The sequence below is a fragment of the Salvelinus alpinus genome, chromosome 11 (genome assembly GCF_045679555.1).
Source record: "Salvelinus alpinus chromosome 11, SLU_Salpinus.1, whole genome shotgun sequence".
Taxonomy (NCBI): Eukaryota; Metazoa; Chordata; class Actinopteri; order Salmoniformes; family Salmonidae; genus Salvelinus; species Salvelinus alpinus.
Genome location: NC_092096.1, coordinates 54400113 through 54412451, shown reverse-complemented (window position 1 = coordinate 54412451; position 12339 = coordinate 54400113). Strand labels below are relative to the sequence as shown.

Genomic DNA, 12339 nt, shown 5'->3' with positions numbered 1-12339 from the left:
CTCGTTAGAGGTGTTAAAAACATCATAAGGTAGTTAATTTAAACCGTTTTATAGCAATTTATATCCGTTTAGTGCGATTTTGACCCATTTATTTCTGAGGCACTTTGAACAGCTGGGCACGTTTCCAGTTCATGCCGAACGTTAGTGGGCATTTCCACATGGCAAGAGGACAGCTTTCGACCAAAAGACGATTAGACCCAAGAAAGGATTCTTTGCCCAAGATTCTGATGGAAGAACAGCTCACAGTAAGAACAATTTATGATGATAAATCGTGTTTCTGTCGAAAAATGTTAAACGCTTATGTCGCCATTTTGTTTTGTATAGCTTCGCTTGGCGCAACCTGTATTGAAAAGTAAGGATAATTTAAAAAATGTAAATCAGCGATTGCATTAAGAACTAATTTGTCTTTCGATTCCTGTCAACCCTGTATTTTTTAGTCAAGTATATGATTAGCTTTTGATTAAACTAGATCACTAAAAGATGGCGACCGACATTTCCAGGCTTGTTTTGCTACTATTTTCATTGTATAACCACGTTTTTTTATGGCTAAATATGCACATTTTCGAACAAACTCTATATGTATGTTGTAAAATGATGTTACAGGAGTGTCATCGGAAGAATTCTGAGAAGGTTAGTGAAAAAATTAATACATTTTGGCGATGATTACGTTATCCCTCTCTTTGGCTTGTATCAATGCTCGGGTAACGTTTGCACATGTGGTATGCTAATATAACGATTTATTGTGTTTTCGCTGTAAAACGCTTAGAAAATCTGAAATATTGTCTGAATTCACAAGAACTGTGTCTTTCCATTGCTATGCTTTGTCTATTTTTATGAAATGTTTTATGATGAGTAAATTGGTCATACACGTTGCTCTCTGTAGTAATTCTAGTCGAGTTGTGATGGTGGGTGCAATTGTAAACTGTGATTTCTACCTGAAATATGCACATTTCTCTAACAAAACCTATCCTATACCATAAATATGTTATCAGACTGTCATCTGATGAGGTTTTTTCTTGGTTAGTGGCTATCAATATCTTAGTTTAGCCGAATTGGTGATAGCTACTGGTGGAGAGAAAAAATGGTGGACAAAGAAATTGTGTATTTTGCTAACGTGTTTAGCTAATAGATTTACATATTGTGTCTTCCCTGTAAAACATTTTAAAAATCTGAAATGGTGGCTTTATTCACAAGATCTGTATCTTTCATTAGGTGTCTTGGACTTGTGATTTAATGATATTTAGATGCTACTATTTAATTGTGACGCTATGCTAGCGATGCTAATCAGTGTGGGGGGGGGTGGGGGGTGATCCCGGATCCGGGGTTGAGGCTCGTTAGAGGTTAATACACAACGAATGTATTATCTCTGTGCAAATTTAGGCCCATGAAGTAGAGAGGAGATTCAGCAACACTTGTAGAACAAATGGAATGAAATTTTAAAAAGCGTATTTATTGCAAAGAGTAGAAACAACGCGTTTAGGCTTGTTTTTACAGAAATAAGAAGGAATTATGCTTTGGCCCATGGAAAGGTCTGGAAAAGGAATCTGACCAATGTGTGCTCTACATTACTGATTTGTTATTTTTTCCTGCCCACCCCGCTCTCTTTCCATCACTCTCCTATGTACACTACACCATACAATAAAAAACAAGGGTATGTTTTATAGTCAATGTCCTAACCCAACTCAGTGCTAACACAAACTCAACCATTTCCTTATTTCCCTCTTAGGAATTCCAAATTGGCTAAATTGATCAGTCTGTCTATCTTCCTACAGCTTGGCCGAGCAACATTTAACTTAGTATAACGGGTTCATTGTCTCTGTATATGGATAAGAGCCATACCAGAGAACGAGAGAGAGGGGTTGGGGAAAGGGTAGAGAGGGTGAGAGAGAGAGAGAGAGAGAGAGAGAGAGAGAAAAGAGAGTTGTTTTTTAAAGCTATTTTCACTAAGCGTGACTAACTCTCGACAGAGTGGAATACTGATATGAGTCCCCCCCCCCCCCCCCTGACCCCTAGGAGTCAAAGGCGCTCAAAGACTGTGTGAGAGAGCTGTCACGTCTTTATGAAATTAGCTCGTCCCTGTGAGTGCAGGGAAAGCTGTTACAGCCAGCAAAACACACCCACGCCAGTCAGAGGGTTTTTGCTACAGATTGCATGTCTGCACTTGCAGCAGAGTCCAGTGAAAGGCTCCTGTTATGTGTGGTCATGGGTTTGCAAGGAAAGCCTCAATTTGTTGGCAGCACCGCCACCCTCTCCTGACGTTACCACAGAGCAGGAGCTAAATGGAGATCTGTGATGATGGAAGACCATGAGAGGTTTTAAAATAGAAAGCGATATGATTGTTTCAATAGAGAGTCGTTCAATTTCTCTGTTCTATTCCGGTGCCTTCAAACATGAGGTCAGTGGAACAAGGTAACTGGCAGTATCAAAGTGTCAGTCAAATAGGGGACATATTTTCAGATATACTGAAGGAATAGAAAGCTATACTGGCAACACTGAAAACTAAGACTGCTCAAAGGTTTTTACCAGAGAGTACTTCAGACTCAATTTAGTTCCACCTTTCGACTCTATTTCAATTGTAATCAATTAGTTCATTGCTGAGGACAAAGGGACCCCATAAATGTTGTGTTGTTGCCCGCTACAGGCGGCCAAATCAGTCTGCTAATACAGGACTAGTAAAGGCCCAGTGCACTTCTTCTGAATCTTCCACGTTAGAGTTCACGCTGCGGATGTCGGCTCAATCGGAAAATGACCTTTACATTTATATCGTGCCTTCTGTAACACTTCACCCAGGCTGGGAAAACATGCAAAATGACTCTTCTTGCCAATCAGTAGTTTGTGTGCATGCATGTAGGGTGTATGTATGTAGGGTGGGTAGTGTGCACCAAGCCATCAAAGCCTGTCTCTACATGTTAACGCTTTGGGAAAAATAACATGCAAATTGTAAACTATACTGAACAAAAATATAAACGCAACATGCAATTTGCAACACCAACAATTTCAACGATTTTACTGATTTACAGTTCGTATAAGGAAATTAAACCATTTAAAATAAATGAATTAGGCCCTCATCTATTGATTTCACATGACTGAGCAGGGGTGCAGCCATGTGTTGGCCTGGGAGGGCATAGACCTAGACACTTGGGAGCAAGGCCCAGCCAATCAGAATGAGTTTTTCTCCAACACAAAAAAACGCTACTACAGACAGAAATACTCATCAGTTTTCCGGGTGGCTGGTCTCAAATGATCCCGCAGTTGAAGAAGCCGGATGTGGAAGTTCTGGGTTGGCGTGGTTACACGTGGTCTGCGGTTGTGATGCCAGTTGGACGTACTGCTAAATTCTCTAAAACGACGTTGGAGGCAGCTTATGGTAGAGAAAGGAACATTCTATTCTCTGGCAACAGCTCTGGTGGACATTCCTGCAGTTAGCATGCCAATTGCACGCTCCCTCAAAACTTTTGACATCTGTGGCATTGTGTTGTGTGACAATACTGCACATTTTAGAGTGGCCTTTTGTCCTCAGCACAAGGTGCACCTGTGTAATATGCATGCTGTTTAATCAACTTCTTGATATGCCACACCTGTCAGGTGGATGGATTATCTTGGCAAAGGAGAAATGCTCACTAACAGGGATGTAAACAAATTTGTGCACAGAATTTGAGAGAAATAAGCTTTTAGTGCGTATGGAACATTTCTGGGATCTTGTATTTCATCTCATGAATCATGGAAACCAACACTTTCATGTTGCGTTTATATTTTTGTTTAGATGGTGTGGAAAAGGGCTGAGTAAGACATATAGACTGCCATGGGCATAGCTGTAATGGATCCATACAGTCAAAGTATTCAGTTAGCCTGCATACATTTATTAATGTATACATTTACAATGCAAATAGGTGTATTACATGTCAAAATCCATTTGAGAGTCCTACTGACTACCTAGCTAAATGGCGAGAGCATTAGTATGTAAATTAATTCAAGGCTATATGACATGACCTGATTGACACCTACAAGTAACAGACTTGACATGACTTGGGTAACACCACAGAACAGTATATCTCTCTGTAGGCACACAATCTCTCTAAGCACCTACAATACTATATGGCATGATTTGCCTGCCCTCTCTTATCCTTATCCTGGAAGCATACTTCCAAAGTTGTGGCAAAAGGGCTTAAGGACGACAAAGTCAAGGTATTGGAGTGACCATCACAAAGCCCTGACCTCAATCCTATAGAAAATGTGTGGGCAGAACTGAAAGAGCGTGTGTGAGCAAGGAGGCCTACAAACCTGACTCAGTTACATCAGCTCTGTCAGGAGGAATGGGCCAAAATTCACCCAACTTATTGTGGGAAGCTTGTGGGAGGCTACCTGAAACATTTGACCCAAGTTAAACAATTTAAAGGCAATGCTACCAAATACTAATTGAGTGTATGTAAACTTCTGACCCACTTGGAATGTGATGAAAGAAATTAAAGCTGAAATAAATAATTCTCTCAAATATTTTTCTGACATTTCACATTCTTAAAATAAATTTTTACAGGGATTAAATGTCAGGAATTGTTCAACTGAGTTTAAATGTATTTGGCTTAGGTGTATGTAAAATTCTGACTTCAACTGTGTGTGTGTGTGTGTGTGTGTTTGTGTGAATGCTCGTCTACTGTTGACAAGAGACAAGACAGAGATTAGCTAAGCCTCATCAGGTCATTGAATATTTTTTTGTCCCCTCATAGTGACATTACTGGACTAATTCCATTATTAATTCCACTGGATTAGTGTACTATACCGGACTAATACCATTATGGCAACCCTGTGAGTGATGATGAGATAAAGACACATCGTCTCAATAATGTCTGGTCAATAAAGGTTCATTGATAGCAGATGGCCATGTTTTTTTGGGGGGACAATTGTTTGTTATCAAGGCCGGGCTAATCAGTTGGCTAAGAGTTATTTGTGGTTGTGGGTTGATATGTTATCTTGTGATTTGAAATGAGTAGTTTATTCTAAGAAGTAATTCCAAACAAACAAATGCCTAGGCAATTAAGACAAAGCTGATGTGTAAAAGCTGTGCAACTACAAGATAGCAATTTAAAAAATAGTAAAATATTTATTTAATTCTCTCTCTCTCTCAGAGCTCCTCAGCTCCAGGCATGGGTGTGAAGGTACTCAAGTGCTTCTCCTGGTACAGACGCTGTAAGGAACGATGCAAGGCTAAACAGTGCCCCCCACCTGCAGGTGAGAGAACTACAGGCTTCCACTCCCATTACATAGTACTTTATGCATATAACAGTTATCCATTCCATTACATACGCTATTACATACATTATCATTATGTCAGAATAACTTCCCAAGGCTGCACTCATGATTATCAAACACATACCGTATATTGGAATACATGTTGAAACAAGTGATCTGATATAACCAGGAATGTCAGAGTTAGGTCGTGTTAAAGAAATGCTTGGGGCTCTGCTAATAGTAGTTCATAATGTCAACCTCCCAGTACTATAACTGTCAATCAATCATTTGTTCATTAATTCCACCCATAACTTCATAATGGATATTCTCCTCTATTAGATGTTTATATTATTAGAATGTCAAATCAGTGCATGACATGTTATATTTGCATTACATTAAAGATGCCTGAGGGATCATTCATAGCATTAGCTATGTAAATAGCATTATCAATTCATCCCATACAATGTAGACATGTAGAGACATGCCAAAGAAAAGATTCTAAAACGTTGTGTGCTAGCGGTTCAATAAATCCGCTGTCTTCTCTCTTCGTCGCCTCATCTTACGCCACCTCGCTCCGTCCCTCCAGTCCCCAGAGAGGAGATGAAACCTCGCCTGTCGTCTATGGTGTCGTGTGGTAGCCAGGGCGAGGGCGTTAGCAGCCTGAGTGGATCCCAGATCTACTTCTCCACCAAGGCTCGCCTCTCCTTCAGACACCAGATGGACAGCAACTTCAACGCAGTGGACGCAACCTGCTGAGTAAGAGCAGCCTCGACAGCCTGGGTAGTGTTCATTAGGCATCAAATGGAAGAATATAGACTGAATCAGGGAAGGACTACATGGGCTTGTCCAATCATCATCATCACCACCCCGAAAAATGAACTCTCACCCCTCCACTATGGCAGCCATTATTCTAGCTCAACAGAACGGGGCAGAAGTTGACTGTGAAGGACTGAGACTTCACCTACTCAGTGGTGCATACATACATCGTTCTCAACTCTCCCTTCAGAGGTGACTGTGAAAGGAGGAATATATCACAGCAGATTGAGTTCTTCACTACAGAGAAAGACTGAATGCACTGCTAATGTAGCTAGTGGAGGTGGAGAAATGTTTACAACATTATCATACTAAGTGCATTATTTTCCTTTTATTTTTTGAGATGGGCTTTTTCTGCCCACCCTTTTTATTTCTACGTTCCTTTTTTCCAATGTGTGTGTTGGGGTGTAAATTACTGGGTTGGTTTGGTCTAGGGCCAGGTAAAAGACCACAAACTGCAAAACAATAGTGTCTTTAAAATACTAGCTGGTGAATATGATTTGTATTTGTATGTATTAGGGATCCCCATTAGCTGCTACCAAGGCAACAGCTACTCTTCCTGGAGTCCAAACACATTAAGGCACTTAAATCACACATAAAAGATAAAACAGTACATCATATAACATTATTACACCACTACATATCTACAATACAAAATGTATAATACCACCATACAACTATATTACAATGTACGCGTGTGCGTAAGAATGTAAGCACTCCCAACTTTAAATAGTCTTTTTTTAAATATCCTGACAGTGTCCTCACTTGCTGAGAAAAACATGGTAACTAGATTTGATCGGATTAGCTGATAAAGACAGTAATGAGTTTCAGAGTTTGTGCCTTTTTTAAACTTAATTTAAACATTTCCAAAGCTCTGACGAAGGCCTTGAGGCCGATACGTAAAGCTTAATAAAGAGCAGTGTGCACGTTTCTTATTTTTCCCTCATTTTATTCAGCGGTTACCATGCACCTGCAACAAAGATAGCTCAGATGTGCGAGTGCCTTTTGAAACATTTCCAAAGTGAAATTAATTTTGGTGCCAGCTATCTTCTAGTAGTGCCCTGCCTAACTGACTGAGTCTACACCTTATTTGGCAGCATCGCCCTCTCCATCTTACATGCAGCTTTGACCTTTACTGACTTCTAATGAAATCTTCTGGGGAACATCAATGAAGTGACCAGAAAGTCAACAGATGCTTCACATACTAGTTCAAGGACAATAAAACAACATTTTCCCCCACGTCTAATTATGTTATGTTTGTAGAAATCTATGTTCTAGATACAAATTGAGAAATAGTTGTATGAGTGATGATTTGGTGAGAAGAATGTACAGGGCATTAAAGTATTCACACTCCTTGACTTTTTCCACATTTTGTTGTTACAGCCTGAATTTTAAATTGATTAAATGTAGATTTGGTGTCACTGGTCTACACACAATACCCCATAATGTCAAAGTGGATTTGTTTTGACATTTTTACAAATTAATAAATGAAAAGCTGAACTGTCCTGAGTTGTCTTCAAAGCATTTGAAATAACTTCAGGAATACAAACAAGTCACAGACGTCCTGTGTGCAATAAGTTTAACTTTTTTTTATGACTACCTCACTGTACCCCACACATATAATTATCTGTAAGGTCCCTCAGTCGAGCAGTGAATTTCAACCACAAAGACATGGGAGGTTTTCCAATACCTCACGAAGGTCACCAATTGGTAAATGGCGGGGGAAAAAATGAATATCCTTTTGAGCATGGGGAAGTTATTAACACTTTGGATGGTGTATCAATACACCCAGTCACCAACTCAGTTGACGGAGAGGAAGGAAACCGCTCAGGGATTTCACCATGAGGCCAATGGTGATTTTAAACCAGTTGGAGTTAAATGGCTGTGATAGAAAACTGAGGATGGATCAACATTGTACTTACTCCACAATACATTTAAGTCATGCCGTACACTTTCAAGACGATTTAAGTCAAAACTGTAACTAGGCCACTCGGGAACATTCAATGTGGTCTTGGTAAGTATCTCCAGCGTATATTTAGCCTTGCGTTTTAGGTTATTGTCCTGCTGAAAGGTGGATTTGTCTCCCAGTATCTGTTGGAAAGCAGACTGAAATCAGGAAAACCTTACAAATATTATACGATCCAGGTTTCAAAGTTCTTAGAGATTTACCCAGAAAAAGTCTCACAGCTGTGATCGCTGCCAAAGGTGAGTCTAACATGAATTGACTTAGGTGGTTGAATACTTATCTAAATCAGAATATTTTAATGTTTTGTTTTCCATTAATAAAAAACATTGTTTAAATTTTCTTCCACTTTGACAGAGTATTTAGCATATTGTTGACAAAAATGACAATTTAATCAATTGTAATTCCACTTTGTAACAACAAAATGTGGAAAAAGTCAAGGGGCAAGAATACTTTCTGATAGCACTGTATGCAAACCCCAATAACCGTGACAAACATTGATTTGCCCAATGTTCAACCATTTGAATGGAAATCAAAGATCCCAACATTTTACTCTATTCTTGTTGTAATGGGAATGGCCAAAATGTACTAACAAAGTAATAATACAAAAAAATGGCATACTAAATGTTTTTTTGGTGGATTCATTTTGCAGAGATTTTTCTTTCAACCTTATTTATTACAAAATATCGTAATTGGTACAAAAAGACGAACTGAAGACAGTCCATCAGACAGACGACTTGCTACATGTTGTTTGGTTTGCAAATGACTCCGTCTGGGTGGCACTTCCTAAAGCGAGCCAAAACGTCAGGGTCCAAGAGGTGATCAGGGTCCAAGAGGTATCTTAGGTGCATGCCCTCCAATTGATTAGCAAGAGTTACCCTGAGAGAGAGAGAGAGCTAAAAAAATTAGGCTTAGAAAAATAGCGACATACAGACAGATACCTAATACAATAAATACAGAGACACGTACAAGTTGGGTTGGACATTGTGAGGTCTGCCAAAGAGCTCAATCTTCTTGGTACCAGGTGAAAGTATCAATCCTCCCACAGATCTCATTTGGCTTGTGGTTGATGGAATGCACCTAAGATAGGAGAAAGAGAGAGGTAGAGACAAAGAGAGGGAGATATAGGAGAGGGTCGAGTTAAAACATTCAGGGCTCTCTTGGGATGGGAATGTAACATCAAATGGATTCAATGTGTTTGACCCCTGACCTTGGCCACAATGACATCACAGCCCAGCCCTCTGTTGAATCCCTGGGGGCTTTCCGTCACACCTACCTGAGGAGAAACGCACATCAATACACTTTTGTACACACACACACCATAATAGCAATAAATACACACAACTGACTGCACCATACTGCCCAGAGCAGAGCCCACAGACTCGGATAAGAGGTATGATGCCGCACAACATATCACAATACATACCAAAATCTCTGTAACTGGTCGGTCTTCAACCAAATGATCTCGTCAACACGCTCATAGCTACGAGAGAAAGCAAGGGGAAGACCCACAGTCAGATTGGGCCAGTAAGTAAATCAACTGTCACAAAGTTTGATGAATAAAGAGACTTACCCCAAAAGACACACATTCTACACACAACTCCATAGCCCTAAAGGAAAGAGCTAGGGAGAGACATGGAGATTAAAACAGTCTATTGTAAATTCTAAGTGAAAGATGTCAATCAAAAACACCAATCAACATAATCCAAAATCAGGAGTTTAAGGCTTCTATCATTAACCAGCTCTGTCAGACCCTTTCTGCTGTAGTGCATGTTCATTAGCATGTACTGGTCTCCTGGCAGCTGATTGGTCGATTAGTAACACTATTCCACACATCTGATTGGTGGAGGTACCTGCCTGTCACCCAGAGGAAAAGGAAGCCGTCGTCCTGGAGGAAGGGGGTGTGGAGCTTCCTCATCTCGTTGTCCGTCAGAGTTCCATAGGGCAGCCCCATGTGGATGTCCCAGGGAGGGTCGGCCATCACCACAGATAACTTTCCCAGGACGCGGATGCCACAACAGATCCACTGTGATGGGGGACAAAACCGGATCAAACCGGGTCAGGCTGGATCGAACTGCAGCATCAGACAGCCTAAGAACCACATCTGACTACTTTTGGAGGTAGCTGACATAACTATGTCGACAGACATTTTCCTAATGTCTCCCTTTGGGGATTCCCGAAAGTAGATGAATTTAGAATATCCAAACCTGTAGAGACAAGTACCAAAATAAAAGCCTGAGTGGTTGATGGGTGACCCCCCCCCCCACACACACACTTCCCTCCAGTCTCTCCCCCCTTCCTTCCTTTCCATAAGCCTCCCCCTTTCATCTCCCTGCTTCCCTCTATTCCTCCCTCTCACCTGAGAGGTGAACAGTTTCCCCACGTTTCTGTCTTCTTCCCCCTGGTATAGTCCCACCTCCATGTCCCAAGCTTGGGAACCCATCAGACCCCCCTCTGCCTCTGGAGGCTGTCGATCCCCTAGTGGACATATTTTACAGGTGTCCATGTGGAAACAGGTGCTGAGGAAAGAGCAGTCTTCAAGACTCTCGTCTGTATGCTTGTTGATGATGCGTCAGAGGGGAGAGAAGACTGGGCTTAGTCAATAGGGTAGGACAAAAAAAAAGATAGATCAGCCAATCATAAGACACATAAGTGATTGAATGGATAGCTCCAATGAGAAGGGAGAGAGCGCTTAGAGATTCGATCAGCACAACAATCCTTTTGTGGAGGGGATGATTAAATGAAGTATAGAACGAAAGATGAAGTCAGAAAATTGGGATTTCTTGATTAAATCAAGAACAATACATCTTTGGGAGAGTATTTCTAAGACTGTGTAGCTGCACTGACCGGAAATGCTGCTTGGTGCAAGCCTGGGGTGTGAATCCAGACCGCAGACACAACTTTTTGGTCCCGTGGCCACAGAACTCTTGGACCTGAACGCGACCGGAACTTCTCAACAATGGACTGTTCTTTAGCTGTGCTGGTGTTCAGCAGCTCCAGATTCGCTCTGCTCATCTATAACACACACACACACACACTTGGGTTTTGATTTCGCCATTGACTGTGTGTCCCAACGTTGGGCAGTATAATACAGTTTGTACTGTTATGGTTCAAACTACATCCAGGCTATCCCCATCTATTTCCCTTCCCTCTTCCGGTTTATACTGTACCTTCTTGCTCTGCTGCTTCTTGGTGGATTTCTAGTTCAGCAGGCTCTCAATCTCCATGTCCAGGTGAGGCGTCTTCCCCTTCCTGGTCCTGCCCTGTTTATCTGCCCCGCCCATTTCTCGGACAGCCTTCCAATCAGAGGGCCAACTAGCTGGAAGGAGGAAGCCGGTGCCAGTGTGGTGGAAGAAGTGGGCAGAGGGGAGGGTGGGTTCTGAAGAGGAGCGGATGAGCCTTTTGGACATTTATGGTGGGCTTGGTCCTCTGCTTTCCACTGGGGCCCCATTCTGAGCTAAGGCCCCCACCCCCAATCATGGCCCAGAGTTGTGTGTGTGGTCCACAGAGATGACTAGTGTGGAGGAAGAGGTGCCCATAGACGGCTAGCTTACTTCAAAGAGCTCCTGGACAGAGAACTTGAGCAGCAGACTCGATGCAGCCATGGGTGATGGGCGCTTAAGACTGGAGGAGAAATATAAAAGACAGGGATAAGAGAGAGGAAGGCAAAGAAAGGGAAGGATAGGAAATGGAATGTCAATGTGATGCAGTCAGTCAGTGATGGCAAAGTGGCTTATGAATGTCATAGCAATTACTCCTATCCAGTCTTCTTTCAAAATTAGCAACAGCATGTAACACATAAATTGAGTGTACAAAACATTAGGAACACCTGCTTTCTCCATGACAGACTGACCAGGTGAAAGCTATGATCCCTTATTGATGTCACTTGTTAAATCAGTGTAGATGAAGGAGAGACAGGTTAAAGAAGGATTTTTAAGCCTTGAGACATGGGTTGCTGGGTTGTTCACGCTCCACAGTTTCCTGTGTGTATCAAGAATGGTCCACCACCCAAAGGACATCCAGCCAACTTGACATAACTGTGGGAAGCATTAGAGTCAACATGGGCCAGCATCCCTGTGGAACACTTTCAACACCTTGTAGAGTTCATGCCCTGACAAATTGAGGGAGTTCTGAGTGCAAAAGGTGGGGTGCAACGCAATACTAGGAAGGTGTTCCTAATGTTTATACACTCAGTGTACTTTCTATTGTTGTTCTGTACTTGTCTATGCAAATATAGTAGACCTTGGTCACAGGGATCACTGTTGAGCTCATCAGTGATGGTCAGATGAATCAGTGGGCAGTGAGAGGCTCAGGTCAGACAGATATCCCAGGAGTCT

The 12339-nt window shown here is 41.6% G+C and overlaps 1 pseudogene; it reads right to left on the bottom strand.

The window, feature by feature from the left end:
- Positions 1 to 8282: 8282 nt before the first annotated feature.
- On the bottom strand, positions 8283 to 11622 carry LOC139534446 (N(6)-adenosine-methyltransferase subunit METTL3-like; annotated as a pseudogene).
- Positions 11623 to 12339: the final 717 nt, after the last annotated feature.